The sequence below is a fragment of the Dipodomys merriami genome, unplaced genomic scaffold (assembly GCF_024711535.1).
Source record: "Dipodomys merriami isolate MVZ:Mamm:240054 unplaced genomic scaffold, mDipMer1.0.p SCAF_68, whole genome shotgun sequence".
NCBI classification, from domain to species: domain Eukaryota; kingdom Metazoa; phylum Chordata; class Mammalia; order Rodentia; family Heteromyidae; genus Dipodomys; species Dipodomys merriami.
In genome coordinates this window covers 3,280,040-3,303,839 of record NW_027206268.1, presented here as the reverse complement: position 1 = coordinate 3,303,839, position 23,800 = coordinate 3,280,040, and the positions used below count along the sequence as shown (strand labels likewise).

Sequence of the window (23,800 nt, the reverse complement as noted above, 5' to 3'; positions counted from 1 at the left end):
TATTTGCAAAGGTGAGGGTATTTAGGACTTGTAACATGACTTGATTTTTTTCTTAAAGGAATTATATTCAATACGACTAGTGTAATGAGACAGTAACGAACTTACAAAATGATTTGTTGAAGAATAACCCTTTTATACAACTACTTGAAGATAATAAAAATACAATTTAAAGAGTAATACAAAGACATCATTAATGTGTTTAAACGTATATTTTATGTGATCTTATTCAGACACTTTAGGAACAACACTGGCAGTATCTATTATAATTTTAGGATATCAGACAGTACAACAAATATATTCGTACAAGTAGGAGGATTCACTGCTGAAATATTTAAAGTAGAGAAGCAAATATAGCTAATCCCAGTGTTCCTCTTACAGGAAAAGCGCTAGTTTATTTTCTGCATCACACTATTATCACTCTGTGAAACGGTACTCATTTATCCACTTGTTTGCCATCGAGGAAATTAGCTCATGTAGGAAAAGAGCAGAGGTGAGGAGGGTATGTTTATATAATAGTTGTCTGGTTAAAACATCAATAGAAATAATAGATTGTTAAAAGTAGAGGGAGGACAACTAGAAAAGAGAAATGGGAACAGAGAGGGGACAAGATAAGAAGATAATGGGGAGGCTATGAATATTATTACCAAAGTATATGCAGGTATGAAGATGTCACAGTAAAGGACCCCCCCCCTTGTATAATACAAAAAGGGAATAAAGGAAAGTTGTAAAAAATAAGAAGATATAGAAAGATACAATGTATGGTCTTTTAAAACTACAACACCACCTCCCTATAAGGCCCATGTAAAGGCCTGCAGGTATGATGCCCATCCAGAGAGACCCATCACTAGTTGTGTTCTGTTGAGTTTAGTTTCTGATCTCACAGACAAGTTTGCAAATGTCTTATTTTCATCAGAGGTCTGTGCTCCAATGAAAGTGTAAAGATGAATAAAAGAACGTGGCAAGCAGGGATGGTTCAACCGCTGTGTCTTAGGGAGTAGAATGGGAGGAATATTTGGATTTTTACGAGTGCTGAGAGGCAAAATCTGAAAGGAAAGAAGTTGGGAGTGCTGGGGAAAGTGAACTTTACCAAAGATTAGAGGGAAACAAGGGAGGAAGATGTTTGAATTAGGAAGAAGGCAAAGGTCCTGAGCCAGGAACATATACCATCCTTGCTGGATAAGGTGAAAGGTATTATTTAGGATAAAACAAGTACAGGACAGAGGAGGAAGAGATGAGGTAAAGGGGATTTCAGATTGGGGGGTTCGTGTGGGTTAAGTGTAAAGCGCTGGATGGAGAACTTGCTTTTTAAGAGTGTTAAAAGCCTTAGAGGCTGCACTGACAGCCAACTGTGGAAGAGGAAGGACACGGACAGGGAAGGGTTAGGTCGTTACAATAACCCAGGGCAAGTTAGGCACAGTGTCTCACGCCTGTCACCCTACCTACTCAGGAGGCTGAGATCTGAGGATTACGGTTCAAAGCCAGCCCGGGCAGGAAAAGTCCATGAGATGCTTATGTCCAATAAACGACCAGAAAACTGGAAGTGGCGCTGTGGCTCAAATGGTAGAACGCTTGCCTTGAGCTGCCAAGAGCTGAGGGACAGTGCCCAGGCCCAGAGTTCAAGCCCTACAATCAACAAAAAACAAAAAACACAATAACCCAGGGCAGATTATAATGGCGGTGTGGACAATGTGGGAGCAATGTAATAGTGGGGGGGTGGTGGTAGTGATGGCCCAATCTAGGTAGACTCAACAGGATTTGCCCATAGCCCCAACACAGGGTGAAGGAGAATCCAAGATGGCGCTATGGTTTTCAACTAATAGAAGTATGAATGCTGTGTACTGAGCTGGGAAAGGTGACAGAGAATGGGCTCTGGAGCAAGATCAGGTGTGTGTTTTGAAACGTACAGATGTCAAGTTGGCACTGTGCCACATGAGCATCGGATCCAAATGTTCTTGGGAGACAATCTGGGTTCGTATTTGTTCCTCAAGACAGCTGAAGATGCCTTCTCATGACTGCCACATAACAGATCTCCTTTCCCTGCCAAATCTCTTTATTAGGCACATAGGGGCAAATAGCTTGACCTAATGTGATACTCCTGGAGTTCAGACTTGGGGTCTGATAGCTTTGTTTTCACTGACATGCTACAACACCATGAACCTTGTAAGTAAATTTACACAAAGTCACAGAGTATAAGATGCCATTTGTTTGAAATGTTTTAAGTAGGCAAATCCATTGAGCTAGAAAGCAGCTGGTTGTTGGCAGAGGTGGATGGAGGATGGGAAGTGACATCGTAATAGGTACAGGGTTTTCTTTTGGGATGACGAAAAGGTCCAAGAATTAGAGTGGTGATAGTTGCACAACACTGTAAATGTACTGTTAGTCACTTGTTAACATGGTTATTTTTACCACAACAACGAGCACAAAAACAACCCCCATGCTCTCAGGTGAAAAACACAGGCCTTCAATTCCAGAACTCCCTCTAGGTCCTCTCCTTATTCAGTCACCTAAGCTCTTTCACAAACCAAAGCAGCTCTGAACCCCTCTGGCAATGGACTTTTGTCTCCATCCACCACCATTCAGGCATAGTACCTGTTATTTGTGGACAGAATTCCCACTGCTGCTCAAACACATCCAAGTTTCCAAATAAAAGTATCTTCTTATAATAGACTCCTAATACAAACCAACAAAGCATCATCTGCTATTCATGTTAAAAAATAATCCATTTGCCGGGCGCTGGTGGCTCACGCCTGTAATCCTAGCTACTCAGGAGGCTGAGATCTGAGGATCGCGGTTCAAAGCCAGCCCGGGCAGGAGAGACCTTGAGACTCCTATCTCCAATAAACCACCAGAAAACCAGAAGTGGCGCTGTAGCTCAAGTGGTAGAGCGCTCGCCTTGAGCTGAAGAGTTGAGGGACAGCGCCCAGGCCCAGAGTTCAAGCCCACAACCGACAAAAAAAATAAAATAAAAAAAAATAAAAAAATAATCCATTTTCTGTTGTTGTTGGCCGTGGGGCTTGAACTCTGGGCCTGGGCACTGTCCCTCAGCTCTTCAGCTCAAGGCTAGCACTCTACCACTTGAGCCACAGCACCACTTCTGGTTTTCTGGTATTTACTGGAGATAAGAGTCTTATGGTCTTTCCCGCCCGGGCTGGCTTTGAACCACGATCCTCAGATCCAGCCCCCTGAGTAGCTAGCATTACAGGTGTGAGCCACCAGCACCTAGCCTTCCTTTATTTTTATCTTTGCCAGTCCTGGGCTTGAACTCAGGGCTTGGGCACTGTCCCTGAGCTTCTTTTGCTCAAGGCTAGCAATCTACCACTTGAGCCACTGCGCCACTTCCAGCTTTTTCTGTGTCTGTGGTACTGAGAAATCGAACCCAGGGCTTCATGCATGCTAGGCAAGCACTCTACCACTAAACCCCATTTCCAACCACCAAATAATCCTTTGTACAGAAGTTAACCATAATTCACCTATCTGGTAAACTAATGAGAGCTATGAATGCTGGTCCTTCAGAAGATAATATTTCTTCTGAGAGTATAGCAGTAACATTTACACTTTCAACTATTAACGCTATTCTTCTCTAAAAATCTTTGGCATTTTCTCCTCCTCATGTTTTCTGTTCTGCTGGTAGGCCACAACTCTGAGGAATAGGAAGCACAAAACTGACCTTTATCCACTTGTATTTCCAGGCATGATGGCACAAGCTTGGAATCTCATCTCAATACTTGAGAGGCTGCAGCAGGAGGATCATGAGTTTGAGGCTAGTCTGGGCTACAAAGTGAAACCCTGTCTTAAAAACAGGAGAACTCACAACATAATAAAAACAAATCAAAACAAAAACCCCACACATTCTCTGCCAGTGGAGCAGAAATACACAGGAGACAGTGAGTTGTAGTCCATCCTAGATGGTAACTCTAACCCTAGGACTTCAAGATAATACCCACTGAAGCAAACTTCTGGAAATCATGGTTTGTTTGGAGCTCTTCTCTCTTAAACTCAAGGAGGACCTATACCTTCAATTTATATCCACACCCAAATCAATCAGCTGAGTATGAGAAATTTTATGTGCATGCACACAAAAACCAAGATGTAACATCAAGTTAACTGGGAAAAACAAACAATATAACTGCAAAAACAGTTCTTGGGAATCTGACAGTTAAGATACACATTCCCTAAACAGTCAAAGTACTCCATTTTCAACATGCCAACAATCTGGTCTTTGTTTGTTAGTTCAATGGAGGATGATGTCAGGGTCTCTGGAACGCCGATCATTGCTGGCTTTTGGGACTACCATGCTTTTCCAGATATGCAAGAAACTTAGGAGCTAATTACCAACATTGAATCAACCCCTTCAGGGGTCTTAAGGGTCTTGACAAACTATCTCCTTAGTTATAAAAGCACAGAACAAATTTTAAGCAAACCCCTTCTAAGATGGGGTAGTTAGATTATCTGGTTCCAATAAATCTCCTCCTTGGAAAATCAAAGTGTTTGGTAATGGACAGGCAGAACAACTACCAGGTAGCTATATAACTTTTGGGGCAAACTGTTTTTTTTTTTTTTGGTCTGTCATGGGGCTTGAACTTTGGGCCCGGGCGCTGTCCCTCAGCTCAAGGCCAGCGCTCTACCATTTGAGTCACAGCACCACTTCCGTGTTTTTTTGTTTTTTTGTTTTTTTCTGAGTGGTTTACTGGAGATGAGTCTCATGGTCTTTCCTACATGGGCTGGCTTTGAACCATGATCCTCCTCCTGATCGCAGCCTCCCGAGTGGCTAGGATGACAAGTGTGAGCCACCAGCGCCAGGGGCAAACTTCTTAGAAAGATTTTTGAAGCTAGGCACCAGTGGCTCATGCGTGTAATCCTAGCTATTCATGAGGCTGAGATCTGATGATCATGGTTTGAAGACTACCCCAGCAGAAAAATCTCTGTGAGACTCAGCTCCAGTTAAACCACTCAAAAACTGGAAATGGTGCTGTAGCTCAAAGTGGTGGAGCACTAGCCTTGACCTGAAGAGCTCAGGGAACTGAGTTCAAGCCCCACGACCAACAACAACAAAATTTGTTTTGAACCTCAGTTTAGACACCTCAGGTAGAGCACCTGCCTTGCATGTGCAAGGCCCCAGGCCCCGCTCCAACAGATGTTTTGAACATTCACCATTCCCATTTCCCAACTTGTTAATTTACTTCAATCTGCCTCTTCTGATCTACAATGGTTCTTTCTGAGGTCAAGGTCCCATCCTGCTCAAATCAAGGTTTTCAGTCCATATCTTTACTTGATAATTTACTTGACAATTCTTTTGGAAGTACATTTTTCCTTTGTCTTTTACGCCACACCTTAAATGAGAATTAGATTCTAAAGACAGCATTTAAAGCAAAAATAATCATGTAAGGCCAGGAACCGGTGGCTCACGCCTGTATTCCTAACTAATCAGGAAGCTGAGATCAGAGGATTGCAGCTCAAAGCCAGCCAGGGCAAGAAGGTCTGTAAGACTCTTATCTCCAATAAACCACCAGAAACCAGAAGTGGTGCTGTGGCTCAAGTGGTAGAGCGCTTGCCTTGAGCTGAAGAGCTGAAGGACAGCGCCCATGCCCAGAGTTCAAGCCCCATGACTGACCAAAAAAAAAAAAAAGTATAAATTACCCAATAGTTCTTTAAATGCCCCCATTAGATATAGGATACCTGTATAAATGCAAATAAAACTATTGTCTCATCTAATTAAAAACATGGTAGAGTATATTCAGTTGACATACCTGAGCTAAAATCGAGGTGCTATTCCACTGAACCTCTCTGTCCTTTGTCTCCCCTACCTGAGTTACCACCTTTCTCTACCAACTGAGGCTGAGTCTTTTATTTTGTTGACCTCAGTCAGTGGTTCTCAACTCCCAAGGCTCAGTAGAATCACTGAGGATTATTTAAAAATCCAAGGCTAAGGCTGGGCAGAGTGGCTTATGCCTGTAATTCTAGCCATTCAGAAGGCAGAAATTAGAAGGGTCAAAGTTGAAGGCCAGTAGGGGAGAAATATAAATAATAAGTTGGTATGTTGGTGCACACCTGTAATCTCAGCCATCTATGTGGGAGGTAGAGGTGGGGAGATTATAATCCAAGCTGATCAGGGCAAAAACTTGAGTCCTTATTTGAAAAATAAGGAAAATAAAAATAAAGTACAAAATGGCCTAGGGAGTGTATCTTAAGTGGTAGAGCACCTGCTTAGCCAAAAGCCTGAGTTAAAATTCTAGTACCCTTCCCTCTCTACAAAAGAAAAGAAAGGCCATAATTCAGACCAAGTAAACAAAAATACAAATTCCCCTTTTAGATAAACCCCATTATTAATATAGTTTTAATCACTCAATGATACTAATATATAACCAAGATAAACATCACTCTCTCCCCGAGACCAGAGATCATACATGCGAAAGTGATGTGAAGCAGCACAGGCATTGTGTAGGGAATGGTGGTCTCTGGTGACTTAGAAAGCAGCTAGCGGGGCTGGGAAGGTGGCTCAGTGGTAGAGCGCTTGCCTTGCATGCATGAGGCCCTGGGTTCAATTCCTCAGTACCACATAGCAGAAGAAGGTAGAAGTGGCGCTGTGGCTCAAGTGGTAGAGCGCTAGCCTTGAGCTGAAGAGCTGAGAGACAGTGCCCAGGCCGAGTTCAGGTCCCACAGCCGACAAAAAAAAAAAAAAAAGAAAGCAGCTAGGGTTAGTGTGATTCAGTACCAATCACTGTTGCCATGTGATAGAGCCTCACTCTGTAGCACAGGCCTCTAACTCATAACCCTCATGCCTACCAAGTGCTGGGATGATAGGCATGTACAATCACGCCCAGCATAGGTCTCCTTTTGTGTGTGTCTTGGGGGTGGGGGGAGGTCATGGGGCTTGAACTCTGGGCCTGGGCTCTGTCCCTCAGCTCTTCAGCTCAAGGCCAGCTCTCTACCACTTGAGCCACAGCGCCACTTCCAGTTTTCTGAGTGGTTAGTTGGAGATAGTAAGAGTTTCATGGACTTCCTTGCCTGGGCTGGCTTTGAGCCGCCATCCTCAGACCTCAGCCTCCTGATTAGCTAGGATGACAGGTGTGAGCCACCGGCCCCCAGCAGGTCTCAAATTTTAAAAGACACACCAAACGGGATTTTTCCATGGGAAATCTTCAGATTCAAAAATGCTAGCAACTAAGTTCGAACCAAATAACAAAAGCAACTGCATGGGCAAAAACAAAACATCTGCCAGCTAGATCTGTGCTGGGCTACAAGCTTGTCATCTCTGCCTTGGGAAATTTACCCACGCCCTTCATTTCACATGAAAAAAAGAAATGTATGCTCCAGTTCTGGCCTTTCTTCTGGGCTGTGGGTCTGCATTGTCAAATGCTTTGTGATGCGCACTGAAAAATCTCAGCAATCCAACTGGAACAGTGATTCAAATCCACCTGCAAGCTGTCCTTACAAGGCTCTGTTTCAGGTAACTCAGCCATTCACCTAACTAGGCAAGCCAGAGCTCTAGGATTCTTCCCCTCAACACCTTTACCCCATCAACCATCACATCCTATCAACTATATGTGTAAATGTATTTCTCTCCAGCTTTGCTGCCACTGCCTCCTCTTTTCTTTGTTAAAATACTGCAACCTTAATTAGGCCAGTGTCTCCCACATTCACTTTTTGTTAAACTATAATTTTACTGTTATTATTTATGAAGGCTCATGGGGGGAGGTTATCATTTCATACGTCAGGTAATATGTACATTTCTTTTTTTGGACAATGTCACTCTCTCCTTTGCTTTCTCCCAGTTTAACCCTTCCTATTCCTGCCCACAAGTTACATAGGTCTTTTCCCACACAGTGTCTACCGAACAGCATGTCTGCATTTGTTCACCCATCTTTCTTCCCTTTCTGGGCCCTCCCTTTCACCTCCCAGAGGAAAAAAACCACAAAGCAAAACCAAACACTGCCACTATACTCACTTTGATGTCCTTCCAAATCAATGACTATTTACTAACACAAATATTTGCAAACACACCCACATGGAATATGCCTGTACACAGACACTTATATTTGACCCAACAATTCAACTTCCGGCAATTTATACTACAAATACAGTCAGACGTATATAAACAAGCAGATTCACAGTAAAATAAATTAGAAACACCTAAATGTCCTTGAATATAAGAAGGCTTAAATTATGTGTGGCATATCAACACAGTAAAGTAAGTATAGAATTATCAAAATTAAGGGAAATTATGTATCAAAATGGAAAGATTCCCAAGATACTTTTTTTTTTTTTTGGTGTTGGTCTTGGGGCTTGAACTCAGGGTCTGGGGTGCTGTCCTTAAGCTTTTGTGCTCAAGACTAGCACTCTACCTCTTGAGCCACAGTTCCCTGTTGGCTTTTTTTGGTGGCTAATTGGAGAAGAGAGTTTCATAGATTTTCCTGTTTGGGCTGGCTCTGAACTACGATCCTCAGATCTCAGCCTCCAGAGGAGCTAGGATGACAGGCATGAGCCACCAGCACTTGGCTCCCAAGACATTTTTTTTGGGGGGGGGTTCCGGTCGTGGGGCCTGACCTCTAGGCCTGGGTGCTGTCCCTCAGCTCTTCAGCTCAAGGCTAGCGCTCTACCACTTGAGCCACAGCACCACCTCCGGCTTTTTTTTTCTTTTTGCTTATGTGGTGCTGAGGAATCGAACCCAGAGCCTCATGCATGCAAGGCAAGCGCTCTACCACTGAGCCATCTTCCCAGCCCCTCCCAAGACATTTTTAAGAGAACAGAGTCCAATGTATAAACGAGAGAGAGAGAGAGAGAGAAAAAAAAAAAAAGATAATGCATGTATCTTCATGCCCGCAAAAAGAAGTCTATAAGGATAACCAAAGCCAGGATCAATGGTCATCCCTTTAGAAGGACTGGGAAGAATGGTGGAGTGCAGTGGAGTAGTATGCACAGAAGACATTCAGATATAATGGGCTAGAGAAGGATCCAGAGAAGGATCCTGTACTGTTCTGAATTTCTTCAGGATTCCGAGGAGTCACTGGATGGAAGAGTCATTGACAGCAGACAGTCTCTGCCTGCTTTCCAGCCTGGTCTTCATCAGCTCACCCCCATCACTCTCCATGTTCCTGCCACACATTCTGGCTCCTCAGAAAGGCTATTTATTCCCTTCTACCTGCCTTCTTAGTGTTCATGTCTGTTCCTTTTGTCTGGATGGAATACTGCTCCCTTATGCTTCACCTAGTAAATCCATGCTTAGCTGACTGAGGCCATCTTAAAGATCCTTTTCCTCAGGGAAACATTTCTTACTTTACAAACTAGATTAATACCTACATTTTGGGCACGCGCGCGCGCGCACACACACACACACACACACAAAACCTGCGCTTCTCCTTCTAGAACTTAGCTGTGATGAGGTAACTGTCTAATTCTACATGGACACGTACACCTCTGCCATCCTCTTCAGACTACAAGGTCCCAGTGTTCCGAGGCGACATCAGGTGCTTTCACGACAGTGTTGTCACACTTAATGTAGCATGCGACTGGGAAGCAGGCCTTTTGATAACAGCTAAGTGAATGATGACTGCTCCAGATGTCAATACCTAGGAAACCAACACCCAGGCAAACAAGGACAATGCAGCATCACTGGTGTTCAAGGCAGCAGTTTATAACGGTGTTCTCACCTAAGGATAATGGTCCCTTTCCAAGAAGACAGCTGGCAATATCTGACATCACTTGCCAACAATTCTGATTGTCACAACTCTGTGTGTGGGGAGTACTACTAATGTCTGATAAGTAGACGTCAGGTATGCTGTACTAAAGATCCTGTGCTACACAGGCTAAACCTCTACAAGAGTTTTGTGGCTTTTAGTGTGGGGGTGGGAGGGAGAGGAGGGTCCTGAGGCTTGAACTCAGTGCCTGAACACTGTCTCTGGCTTTTTTGCCTAAGGCTAGCACTCTACCACTTGAACCATAGATCCATTTCTGACGTTTTGCTGTTTAAATGGAGGTAAAAGTTGCACAGACTTTCCTTCCCAGGCTGGCTTCAAACCTCTATCCTCAAATTTCAGCTTCCTGAGTGGTTAAGATTACAGGTGTGAGCCACTGGCACCCAGCAAAGTTGTGTTTTAAAATGCCAATCGTATGTCATCGTCATTGTCGGCAATGAAAAACTCTGATTTAGAGGATGGTAATACTCAGGAGTGGCCAAGGGCCAGACGTGATGGTGCACACCTATCATTCCAGCTAGGAGGAAGGTAATAGCCAAAAGCATGAGATCCTATCTGAAAAATAAGGCAAAAAAGGGCTGGTATGTATGTCTCAAGTAGTAGAGAACTTGAAAGTTCAAGCCCTTGAGTTGAAACCCTATTACGGTCAAAAGTAAAAAGGGGAGTGGCAGTGGTCAATTTTACTATGGGCACTTGTGGGTTGTTTGTTTTAAGAAGGAAAAATTGGGGAGGTGTCATAAAAAGCTTCAGAGGAAATAAAGCTTTAGTTGCTTGCTAAAAGGTGGCAGGGGCCAGACTACTGAGTTTGAAGCAGGGGTGGCTCCTGCCTGTAAGTCTAGCTACTCAAGAGACTGAGATCTGCCGGGTGCTGGTGGCTCACACCTGTAATCCTAGCTACTCAGGAGGCTGAGATCTGAGGATCGCAGTTCAAAGCCTGCCCGGGCAGGAGAGACCGTGGAGACTCCTATCTCCAATAAACCACCAGAAAACTGGAAGTGGCGCTGTAGCCCAAGTGGTAGAGTGCTCGCCTTGAGCTGAAGAGCTGAGGGACAGCGCCCAGGCCCAGAGTACAAGCCCCACAACCGACCCCCCCCCAAAAAAAAGAGAGAGACTGAGATCTGAGGACTGTGGTTCAAAGCCAGCCCAGGCAAACAAATCTATGAGACTCTTATCTTCAATTATCCTTCCCTGCCCCCTCCCACCAAAAAAAAAGCCATAAGTGGAGCTGTGGCTCAAGTAGTAGAATGCTAGCTTTTGAGTTCAAGCCACAGGACTGGCGCGCACACACACACACACACACACACACTTATGGTTTAAAGTTACACACACACACACACACACACACACACACACACACACACACACACACACACACACACACACACACACACACACACACACACACACACACACACACAGTTATGGTTTAAAGTTATTCTCTTCAAGTTTTCCATACTCCACAAGTCCCTAGCAACTTTACTCCCTTCTTTTGGCAGTACTGGGGTTTTAACTCAAGGTCCTATGCTTAGCTAACTAAGAGCTCTACCACTTGAGCCACACTTCCAGCCCACCTTTATTCTCTTCTAGATCTTTCTTTTAGGACTGTTGGTTTCAGCTAAACATGAAGACCAAATCAATCCCAGACCAGAAAATCAGAAAACTCCTTCACTCTCCACCAAGTGCACTTGCATTTTAAAACATGTAAATCTTACAAGTACAAATAAATCATTACTTTCTTAATGCTCAGGGTGTTAGCAGATAAAGCTCATTTTTGAGCCCAAAAATAGCCATCAAGGCCAAGTTGACCCTGATAGATTTCTCCAAAGCTCTATTAAAGCAAGGAAGAAAAGACAGAGAAAAAGCAGTTCTAAGACTGTATATAAAACATTCAAGTTCTTTTCTTTTTCCCTCCACAAGTGTCTCATGATACAAGTTCTTCCAACAGACATTTCAAGATCCATTTGGAAGTAGTGTGTGTGTGTGTGTATTAAGAATATAGTGTGGATTATAAAGGCTTTCATTAGAAGTCATGGAGACCACGAAAGAAACTGAGATCATTTTTTAACAGCACCACTAGGGAACAAACCTGGTGTTTTCCTGAAACACAAGCCTGCTGCCGGCTGTGCTGGAGGCCCAGGCTCTGACCTAGTATGGCAATTCTTAGGGTCTTGGAGCTGGGTGCTGTGCTGACAAGAAATTGAGGCCTGACACTAAGACAGAACAAAGAGAAATGCCTAGCACCAAAGGTGGGGAAGTGTGTGTGTGTGTGTGTGTGTGTGTGTGTGTGTGTGTGTGTGTGTGTGTGTGTGTGTGTGTGTGTGTGTGTGTGTGTGTGTGTGTGTGTGTGTGTGTGTGTGTGTGTGTGTGTGTGTGTGTGATGTGTTGTGCCTAAATGAAAATCTGTAGGAGGAACAGTTCTGTATCTTTGGAAAGGCATGACAAATCCTCCCGTCTCCTGCTTACACAGTAAGATTGACTCGGTGATCTGCGATCATTTCCTAATAAGAAAATACCGTATCATTTACCTAGACAGTTCGTGCCTCCACTCCCCCCTCCCCCGCCCCCATCTCTCCATTTTCACATCGTTATTAAACGCGGGATACCATTTCTTTAGGCTTTAGAGCCCAGTGGAAATAATGAACACCACACAGAGTTCTGATTCAATATCAACTCCAAGCCCGGCCAGCTGGTTTCCATCGAGACGTCCCCGAGGAGAACGCCCCCTCGGAGGGAGGCGGTGGCCTGGTGGTGGTGATGGTGGTGGTGATGGGGAGGGGGGGTGGGCCCGGAGGGTTGGGGAAGGAAGGGGGGGAGACCCAAGCAGACATTTAGAGCACAGCAGCGATCAGAGCAAGTACAGGGTAAGGGAAGGGGGTAGAGGATGGGGGAAGAGACGGGTGTCCACCAGGCCTCAGTTTACCTTTGTTTCAGGTCCCAACCCCTTTCCTTCTCTTCTTCCCCCACTCCCCCCCCCCAACTCCACACCCAACCCCACCTCACAGCCAGTGACACATCCTTCTTTGGCCAAGTAGTCGTGGGGCCGAGGCTGGACCCGGGTGGGGGTGGGGGTGGGGGGAGGGGGAAAGGGGGGGCGGGGAAGGAAAATAAAGCTTCAGCGCCTCACTGAGACGTGACTCTCAGTTCTTCCAGAACGTTGGCATTTGCTTTTCGTGCCAAGCTTGCCAGTGCACAAGTTGCCCGGGACTCTGCGTGTGTGTGTGTGTGTGTGTGTGTGTGTGCAGGGGGGGGGAGCTAGGCCTGGGAACCCCAAGAAGTGGGAGGCGCCCCGGCCTCCTCCTCCATAGGAGCCCCCGGACTGCCGTTCTCCACACACACTCACCCCCCCCCACCCCCCCACCTCCACTCACCCCCTTCCCGGACTATCCCGGGGGTGGGGATGTGGAGTTGGGGGGGGGTCCCCCACCACTCCCCACGCTACCGGCCCCACAGGCCAGGCCAGTCCCCGCCTCCTCCCCCCCCCCCGCTCCCGCCTCCGTACCCCGGACACCTCAGGCGGGACTCCCCACCCTCTACCACAACAAGGGGGGCCGGGGGCTCCGAAGGCTGCAGGCCGCGCGCGCACCTACCTCACAGCTCCTCCTCTGACGGCCGCCGCGGTTCCCCGCCGCGCGCGCACACACTCGCGCACGCGCGCGGGCCTCCGGGCTAGGGAACGCCACCGACGCGGCGCCCTCGTGAGCAACCCGAGGCCCCAACGCGCCCCGCCCGCCGCCGCCGCCGCCGCCGCTGCTGCTGCTGCTGCAGCCGGTCGTCGCCCGCCCGCCGCCGCCGCCGCCGCCGCCGCCCCTCAGTCCCGCCCTCCGCTCCGGCCCGGGTGCCCCGCCCCCTGCGCTAGACCACACCCCCTCCAGACTCCGCCCTCCTTTACGTACATCGAAGCTCCGCCCCCCCTAGGCTCTCTTCCCATCACCACTACCTCCGCCCTCTAGGCTCCGCCCCTTCGCTCGCCAGGCCCCGCCCCGCACGTTCCCCGAGGCGGGAAAAGGACGGCGGCGAGGTTCGCTGAGAGAACCGTCCGGGGTTCGCACGCACGCGTCGCGCGCGCCACGCTGTGGGGATGGCGTTGGCTCGACGGGGCCTGGAGGGGGCCGCGACGACGCTCCAGGTGAAGACTGCTCGGTGGAGTCTCCCTTGCGTGAATATGTCCGTGCCCTATCCTTGGTCGTCCTCGGGGCTGCCGGGCCCCTCGTGAATACGGCTAGGCCTCTGTCGGGGGAGGGGCTGTCCGGGCCGGGTGCCCCTGACTCCCACCTGGCCTCACATCCTAAGCTACTCAGGAAACAAACGTGAGACCTGGAGGTTCGAGGTTCGAAACCAACCCAGACATCTGTGAGACCGTCTATCCACCACCCGACCAGCAAAAGACCGGAAGTGGCGCTGTGGCTCAGGTAGTAGAGCGCTTGACTGGAATCAGGGTCCCATGCCCTGAGTTCAAGCGCACGTGTGAGTGCACACACACACCTGAGTGTTTCCTCTAAACCAATCCTTAAGGTTTACAAAGCCTTGGAAAGGAAAAAAAAAAAAAAACAATTGTATTTCCCACTCCACGTTGCTTTTCCATTTTATATTTGCTTATTCTATTGCCAGAGCTGGGGCTTGAACTCGGGGGCCTGGGCACCGTTCCTGATCTGCTTTTGCTCAAGGTTTAGCACTCTACCACTTGAACCACAGCACCACTTCTGGTGTGTGTGGTACTGGGGAATTAGAACCCAGGGCTTTACGCATGCTAGGCAAACACTCTACCACTAAGACACCTTCCCAGTCCTATTTGTTTGGGGTTGTTTTTTTTTTTTTTGGTGCCCCTCTTCCTGAAGCTTGAACTCAAGGACTGGGTGCTGTTCCTGAGCTGCTTTTGCTCACGGCTAGAACTCTACCATTTGAACCATAGCTCCACTTTCAGCTTTTTTTATTATTATTATTTAAATTTTGGTAGTTTTAGTGGAGATAAGAGTCTCACAGACTTTTCTGCCTGGGCTGAATTCAAACCGAGATCCTCAGATCTCAGCCTCCAGAGTAGCTAGGATTACAGATGTGAGCCATCAAAGCCCAGCTTGCTTTTCCATTTTAAAAGCCTTATCTTATCTGAGCTAGAGCAAGCTGAGAGAAAGGGCTGGGCAGGACCAAGGACTTTGCAAAGGTCACAGTTCATACTTGAAAGAAAGGGCAGTACACAGTGAACCATGGAACAATTTCAATGCTGCTGACCCCCTCAACCTGAATTCTTGGTTTGTCTTGACAGCTTTATAAGCTGCTTTTTTTTTTTATTAGACTTTGTTGCCATATGTTTGTACAGAATATAAGGTGAATGTCTAAAGGACACAATTCTGGCTTGGAAATTTGATTTAGTCCAGTGGAATCAGTTCCTGGGTCATGAGTGCCTTGTGAATTCAGCCAATTCACAACTACTTTGTAAACAATATAAAAAAAGCAAGGCCTAGTCTTTGCTCTTAAGGGGCATATGGTCAAATACTGGAGAAATAGTTGAAAATACAAGTGTTTAATTTATTATGATGATAGAGAAATAGCTGAGCAAATTAATTTTATGGGGTAAGGAGAATATAGGGTCATCTTCTTACAGCATTTTTTTAAATTATGAAAAACATCTATGAAAAATAAAATATCTTGTGAAAAGCATAAAATATTAACTGCAGAAATCGAATATTAATGAACTACTATGCAGGTATCATTCAGCTTTAATTATTACCATCTTATGGCCAATTTCTTTCATCTATATCCTTATCTTCTTTATCTTTTCCTGAAAAACAAAACAAACATGCAGCACTTTTTTACCTATAAATATTTCACTGTGCATCACTGACTAGACTTTATCTCTCACTTGTATGAGAACTGATTGTACGCACAGATCTTAAAAGTTCTGCAGGTGATAGATTTAAACCAAACCATATCACTAACCATATTAAATGTAAATTGACTAAACACCCCACATTTCAAATCAAAATCACAAGTCTAAATATAGTATTTCAGACTTCCATCTGTCAAAAAAAACCAGCATAATAACTATAGTAGGATATTTAAAAGGCTTGATTATTGTTGTTCTTGTCTGCAAGAAGATTTGTATGTGTGTGCATGTGTGAGAACCTGCGTGGAAGAAGGTAATCTTTCACCATTTTGTCATCTATGTTTTCTAATGTATGAGGCAAGTTTTTGCACATGGAAAGGTAAACAAAACCACTTAGAAGCCAGGTGCTGATGGCTCATGCCTGTGTTCCTAGCTATTTCGGAGGCTGAGTCCTGAGGATTGTAGTTCAAAGCCAAGTCCATGCACATAAATTCCTGAATTTTTTTTTTTTTTTTGGTCAGCCAAGGGGCTTGAACTCTGGCCTGGTCACTGTCCTGAGCTCATCAGCTCAAGGGGAGCGCTCTACCACTTGAGCCACATTGCCACTTCCGATTTTTCCGGTGGTTCACTGGAGATAAGAGTCTCACGGACTTTCCTGCCCTGGCTGGCTTTGAACTGTGATTCCCAGATCTCAGCCTCCTGAGTAGCTAGAATTACAGGCATGAGCCACCGGTGCCAGGCTTCCTGAGATTGTTATTTTCAGTTAACCAGCAAAAAGCCAAAATGGGAGGTGCAGCTCAAGTATAGAGTATTACTAGCCTTGAGCAAAAAAATCAACAGAGAACACAAGGTCCTAAGTTCAGGTCTCAGGATGAACACAATAGAAGCAAACAATAAACACGTATGTAGAGGGGCTGGGAATATGGCTTAGTGGTAGCATGCTTGCCTACCATGCATGAGACCCTGGGTTTGATTTCTCAGTGCCACAAAAACAAAGGTAAAAAAAAAAAAACCTACATAAAGCTGCCTTTGCTTAATTAATTTCAAATTTTATGTGAGGTACTTAGTTTTAAAATATATTTTCACTAGGCTTTTAAGCTAAACCTTAGTATATTTTTATAATCTTCTGTTACAGTTTAAAGTTAGCTTATAAATTCTCTAAACATTTGTACCGTTGATAAAAATTTTAGATTTCCAACCACAACTGAACGTGTATCTGATTCCCCAAAGCAATTCAAGTACTCAACAAACAAGCTTACAAATCTAATAAACCAATATTCCTAAGCTCTGAAACTCTTATTTACAAACTTAATAACTCAGAAGTTATAGATTTTGTACCTCAGAATCTCTGCACATTCAAACATAGCTTACAAATGTAATCAATCCAACTTTTGCACATCTGAAATTTAAATCTCCAATCTACCGTCAATTAAATTCATTTAAACATTTCAAATGAAAATCACAAGAATCAATCCAACATTTCAAATACTCCATCTGTCAAACCAAATACATCCAAATTGCAAAGATGATGAAAAAATAACTTATTCTTGAGCTCAACACACCAAGTGTAAAGCTTAAGGTTTCAATCATTTCACTCTTACTCGCTGTTTGGACATGGTTGGCTTATAGGAAACTAGTTAAAGTAGAGAATCATAAATGATATCTCATAAATAAATTAAAAGATTATAATATGAATATACATTTACTTGCCCTGCATACCCTTCCTTCATGTATGAGTGTTAATTAGAATTTCAAGTATCTTCACTGCATTCTTTGTTTTCTTATTTTTGCAAGTCCTGGGGCTTGAACTTAGGGCCTGGGCACTGTCCCTGAGCTTGTTTTAGTTCAAGTCTAACACTACCACTTGAACCACAGTGCCACTTCTGGCTTTTTCTGTGTATGTGGTATTGAGGAATTGAACCCAGGGCTTCATGCATGCTAGGCAAGCACTCTACCACGAAGCTGCCTTCCCAGTCCCACATAAACCATTCTTGTGATGCAAATTCTGTAACTTCCAGTTTGAATTATGTCAAAATAAAACAAAAATAGAACAAAAATTCTAAACTACTACAAATGTACAAATGTAGATGGATTATTCCTTTCCTTGCAATCTTTCATAGCTATTTTGTTCATTTATATCTTCTATGAGTGTGTGTGTGTGTGTGTGTGTGTGTGTGTGTGTGTGTGTGTGTGTGTATGTATGCTGTTTGGGATTGAACCAAGGGCCTATCATAGGATAGGTAAATGGATTTATGTATGTATGTATGTACTGTTGATCCTGGGCCTTGAACATTGGGCCTAGGCATTGTCCCTAAGATTTCTTTTGCTGAAGGTAGTCTTCTATCATTTGAGCCATAATTCTATTTCTGGCTTGTGTTGTGTGTATGGGGGTGTGGGGAGAGCAGAGGGTTAGTTTATTGGAGATAAGAGTCCTGTGGACTTTCCTGTGTGGCTGGCTTTGAACTGTGATCTTCATTCAGAGCTCAGCCTCCAGGATTAAAGGTGTGAGTTACTGGTGCCTGTCTGGCAAATGCCTTTTAAATTTATGTTTTTATTGAGACATAGTACACAAGTCTATCTTTATGGAATTCAGTACTATAATTCAATTCATGTATAGAACACAAAGGTTTTTTTTGTATGGTTATACCAATTGTAGAGCATTTCATCACTCTGAAAAGGAACTCCAAACTCACTAAGTTATCAAATTAAATCAGGGTAATCAACTCCTCTATCTCTTCAAACGTTAATCATTTTTATGTGTTGGAAACTTTCATACTTCTGGTTATTTTGAAATACAACATACTTTGTATTTTGAAATATAGCCTATGCTATATTTCAAAAAATCATATTTCAACAACAGTAGTTTATTTTATATCTGTAGAGCTATACAAAGCTGGATACCAGGGGCTGGGAAAGTGGCTCAGCGGTAGAGTCTTTCCTTGCATGCATGAGACCCTGGGTTCGATTCCTCAGCACCACATAAGCAGAATAAGCTAGAAGTGGCGCTGTGGCTCCAGTGGTAGAGTGCTAGCCTTGAGCTGAAGAGCTGAGGAACAGCACCTAGACCCAGAGTTCAGGCCCCACAACCGCCAAAAAAAAACAAAAACAAAAACAAAAACAAAGCTGGACACCAGGGGCTGGGAAGGTGGCTCAATGGTAGAGTGCTTCTTGCCTCACATGCATGAGGCCCTGGGTTCCATTCCTCAGCACCACATACACAGAAAAAGCCAGAGGTGATATTGTGGCTCAAGTGGTAGAGTGCTTGCCTGAGCTGAAATGCTGAGGGACTGTGCTTAGGCACAGAGTTCAAGCTCCAGAACCAAATCTTAGGATCAAGATTTGAAGCGAGCCCAGGCAGGAAATTCCATGAGACTCTTATCTCCAGTAAACTACTCAGAAAAAAGCTAGAAGTAGACCTGTGGCTCAAGTGGTAGAGTGCTAGCCTTGGGCAAAAGAAGCTCAGGAACAGCACCCAGGCCTTGAGTTCCAGCCCCAGAACCAGCACAAAAAGAAAAAGAAAACCAGAACTAGTCAGGCATGGTTGTACATAACTGTGATCCCAGAACTCAAGAGATTGAAGTAGGAGAATGGCAAGTTCAAGGCTAGCCTGGGCAGCATAGTGGAACTCTATCTCAAGCAAAACAGAACCCAAGACAAAACCAACCATACCTAATTACTCCTGTTATCTGTTTTCACTTTAAAATGTTTTGTCTTTTTTTTTTTTTTTTTTTAGCGCTTTGCAATTATCAAGCTTTCCAAAAGCATCGTGCCTAATTTCCATCCTCATATTCTGTGGGCTTATGTCATACTTAATTAAATTAGGTAATTATAATAACAAACACATTTAACACCTGCAGGATTGGTAACAAACACTACTGATTCTTGGTACGTGTACAGAAAATATTAGTACAGTAGAGAACAGCAATAAGTGTCCTGGGACCAGTTGGTAGATGGAACATGGTAGTTAATTTACAAATTGAATTAAGTGAAGATTGGTTTAAAAACTACTGTTTTTATTCCTTAAAATATTGAGTTGTAAATTACATAAATCTACCTTTCTGAATTTTGACAAATGTAATTCTGTAACCATCAACTACATGATCAATACAGGACAGTTTCTATTCCTTCTCAGCACAGCTTTGCTGGTTATTTTAGAAATGATTTTGAAGTGTTTTCTGTTCAGGCTGGCTTCAAGCCAGGTATCTCTGGTTCTCAGCCTTCTGAGTACTTAGGATTACAGCCATAAGCCACCAGTACCTAACTAAATTTTCCTTAAAAAAAATTTTTTTTTTGTTGGTCGTGGTGTTTGAACTCTTGGTCTGGGTGCTGTCCCTCAGCTCTTTAGCTCAAGGTGAGTTCTCTACCACTTGAGCCACAGTGCCACTTCTGATTTTCTGGTGGTTTATTGGAGATAAGAGTTTCACGGGCTTTCCTGCCCAGGCTGGCTTTGAACTGTGATCCTCAGATCTCAGCCTCCTGAGTAGCTAGGATGACAGGTGTGAGCCATGGGTGCCTGGAGTAACTTTTCTTTTTTTCATCATGCTTCTTAGTGTTTAGCCACCAGGCACCCGTGGCTCACGCCTGTCATCCTAGCTACTCAGGAGGCTGAGATCTGAGGATCACGGTTCAAAGCCAGCCCGGGCAGGAAAGTCTGTGAGACTCTTATCTCCTATACACCACTAGAAAACCAGAAGTGGTGCTGTGGCTCAAGTGGTAGAGCGCTCGCCTTGAGCTGAAGAGCTGAAGGACAGCGCCCAGGCCCAGAGTTCAAGCCCCACAAATGACAAAAAACAAACAAACAAACAAACAAAAAAAACAGTATTTACCCAAAGAAACTAGGATTTCTAGTTAGTTTTTCTAAAAGTGTTAGGTCTGGAAAGGTGGCTTACTGGTGAAGTGTTTGCCTAGCATGCATGAAGCCCTGGGTTCGATTCCTTAGTACCACATAAACAGAAAAAGACGGAAGTGGCACTGTGGCTGGAGTGGTAGAGCACTAGCCTTGAGCCAAAGCAACTCAGGGACAGTGCCCAGGCTCTAAGTTCAAGCCTCAGGACTGCCAAATATTTAAAAAAAAGTGTTCGTTTTACACTTTACACATTTGTGATTCCCCGGGACCCTTTCTCAAATAAAATGAACACCAACTGCTTGGAAAGAAGCAGGATTACTGTATTTTTACAGAATTTGGAATCTGCTGGAAATTAGGGGATATTGGATCTAGGTTTACATTCTAGAATTATTCTTCCTGAAGTACCCTTTGACCAGCTAGTTTTCTGCTTATGTAGCTGGACTTTGTACCAAGAAAATCCTCAAGCCCCTGGCTTTTAGCTGGAGTTGAGCTTGTTTCATAATCTGGGGAACTGCGCAATCCTTAGGCATGCTTAAAGTTGTATTTTTACTCCTTCCCCGCCCTCCCCAAACCTCTTTCATGAAATCTTGGGATCTGGCTTGATGGATTTTGTGCCCTCACACCCTCAACTAGCCCGTAATTGCCAAATATAAGGGTTCCTACGTGCTCCCAATCCTGACCTTTTTGGCAGTCCATGACAACCTATAATCCTTTCTCTTCTTCCTCTTCTTCTTCTTCCTCCTCCTCCTCCTCCTTTTTTTTTTTTTTGTCAGTCATGGGTCTTGAACTCTGGGCCTAGGTGCTGTCCCTCAGCTCTTCAGCTCAAGGCGAGCGCTCTACCATTTGAGCCACAGCCCCACTTCTGTTTTTCTGGTGATTTATTGGAGATGAGAGTCTCACAGACTTTCCTGCCTGGGCTGGCTTTGAACTATGACCCTCAGATCTCAGCCTCCTGAGTAGCTAGGATGACAGGTGTGAGCCACCAGTGCCCGGCTTGATCCTTTCTTAAAATAATGGTGTGTGTGTGTGTGTGTGTGTGTGTGTGTGTGTGTGTGTGTGTGTGTGTGTGTGTGTGTGTGTGTGTGTGTGTGTGTGTGTGTGTGTGTGTGTGTGTGTGTGTGTGTGTGTGTGTGTGTGTGTGTATCTCAGGGCTTTATGCTCTTGCTTGGCTTTTTCACGTAAGACTGCTACTCTACCACTTAGGCTGCATAGCCACTTCCTAAACTGTATTTCATAAAATAGAGGATCACAAAATAAACCAATTATTGAAATACAGTTATCAAAATACCAAAAGAAATGTGCAGAATATTTCTCCAGGATTTAGCAACAGGCTTAATTACTACCATAACCTCAAAGTAATTCAAGATCCTGGTAGCATCATAAAATCAACAGAAAATGTCGGTGAATTCTATTGCTTATGGTCCTAAATAGTATGAGGTTTATTGTCTCCATTAATAAATGTTATAAGATAGTAAAACACAGGTCAGCAAAGACATGAGTTATTATTATTACTTTTTGCCAGTTCTGGGGCTTGAACTCTGGTCCTGGGCACTGTCCCTGAGCTTCTTTTGCTCAAGGCTAGCACTACTACTTGAGCCACAGAGCTACTTCTGGCGTTTTTGGATAGTTTATTGGAGATTAGAGTCTGCTCGGAATTTCCTGCCCAGTCTATTTTCCAACTGTGATCCTCAGATCTCAGCCTCCTGAGTAGTTAGCATGACAGGCATGAGCCACCAGATGAAATTTTTTCTGTCAAGAGTTCCTGGCCTAATTGAATCTCATTGTTCTCCAACATCTTGTACCCTTTTCATACTTTACTTTTTTTATTTTTTTTTGGGTCCGGTCATGGGGCCTGAATTCTGGGCCTGGGTGCTGTCCCTCAGCTCTTCAGCCCAAGGCTAGCACTCTACCACTTGAGCCACAGCGCCACTTCCGGCTTTTTTCTTATGTGGTACTGAGGAATCAAACCCAGGGCCTCGAGCATGCAAGGCGAGTGCTCTACCACTGAGCCACCTTCCCAGCCCCTCATACTTTACTTTTTGATTGATCTGATCCATGTCGTGGGGCTTGAACTCTGGTCCTGGGCGCTGTCCCTCAGCTCTTCATCTCAAGGCAAGCGCTCTACCACCTGAGCCACAGCGCCACTTCTGGTTTTCTGGTAGTTCATTGGAGATAAGAGTCTCACAGACTTTCCTGCCCTGGCTGGCTTTGAACCATGATTTGCAGATTTCAGCCTCTTGAGTAGCTAGGATTGAAGTCATGAGCCGCCAGCACCCGGCAAGACAAGAGAAAAAAAAGGGGCATTTTCAAAATACAAATCATATTATTCTAACTGTGAACTCAACAATAGGGGTGAATATTTTATTAAAATGGGGATCAGTACTGAATTTCTGTGTATTCCTCTCTGTCCATTTCCATGCCTAGAGACAGGCAGGAGGGAGCAGCTCTTAGTGGTGAGACAAGATGTGTTTTCTGCTATTTCCAGTGTTTCGCTTGCTGTGGGACTCTTGTTGATTCCTATCCTAGAGGTCAAGGGCAAAGATGTTCTAGTTCTATGGACAAAGGCCCAGAGGACTAGGAGTGGACTGGATTTGGGCCAGGGCCATTTATTCTCATAGAAATGAGAAAACAGTAGGGTTATGTCTCTGCTTATTCAGAAGGAGTAAGAAATAACTAGCATGTGACAGCACAAAAGAGTTTATCTCAATTGAGACAAACTCTTATCTTTATTGGTCTAGCAGGGTGATAAAAGAAATGAAGGGCTAGGTAGAAATGGTTGGTAGTTGAGAGACAGGGAGAAAAAGAGAGGGTGAGGGAAAGGACAGGGAGAGAGAAAAAGAGGAATGAAGAGAGGGAAGGAGGGAGGGGAGATGAGAGAGATGGTTTTTATGTGGAGTTAGAATTCTGTGTGTGTGTGCGTTTGTGTGTGTGTGTGTGTGTGTGTGTGTCCGTGTCCCTATGTCTTGGAGCTTAAAATCAGGGTCTGGGTGCTGTCCCTGGGCTTTTATGCTCAATGCTACCACTTGAGCTACAGCTCCATTTCCAGCTACCTCTGCCTCACCCTCTCTCCCCCAAATCGGGCTTCAACTCAGGACCTGGGTGCTGTCCCTGAGCTCTTTTTGCTCAAAACTAGTGTTCTAGCACTTTGAGCCACAGTGCCACTTACAGTTTTCTGGTTGTTAATTGGAGGTAAGAGTCTCGGGGACTTTTCCTGCCTGGGCTGGCTTTGGACCACAATGCTCAGATCTTAGCCTCCTGAGGAGCTTACAGGTGTGAGCCACCTGAGCCCAGCTTCAAACTGGGCTTGAATGCTTAATTGGAGGTAAGAGGTAAGAGTCTCATGGACTTTCCTGGTCAGGTGGCTTTGAACTTCTGACCTCAAATCTCAGTCTCCTGAGTAGCTAGGATTATAGGTGTGAACGGCTGGCACCTAGCCTATAG

At 44.7% G+C, this 23,800-nt stretch overlaps 1 protein-coding gene across 2 annotated transcripts in view; it reads right to left on the bottom strand.

Moving 5' to 3' along the window:
- Ppp2r3a (protein phosphatase 2 regulatory subunit B''alpha) overlaps nucleotides 1–13,386 on the bottom strand; it is an 88,375-nt gene extending 74,989 nt beyond the window's left edge. For both annotated transcript variants that reach the window (XM_070005468.1, XM_070005467.1), the window contains exon 1: nucleotides 13,280–13,386. The gene's annotated coding sequence lies outside the window, so the exon portion shown is untranslated. The remainder of the gene's footprint in view (nucleotides 1–13,279) is intronic.
- Between the last annotated feature and the right edge of the window lie 10,414 nt (nucleotides 13,387–23,800).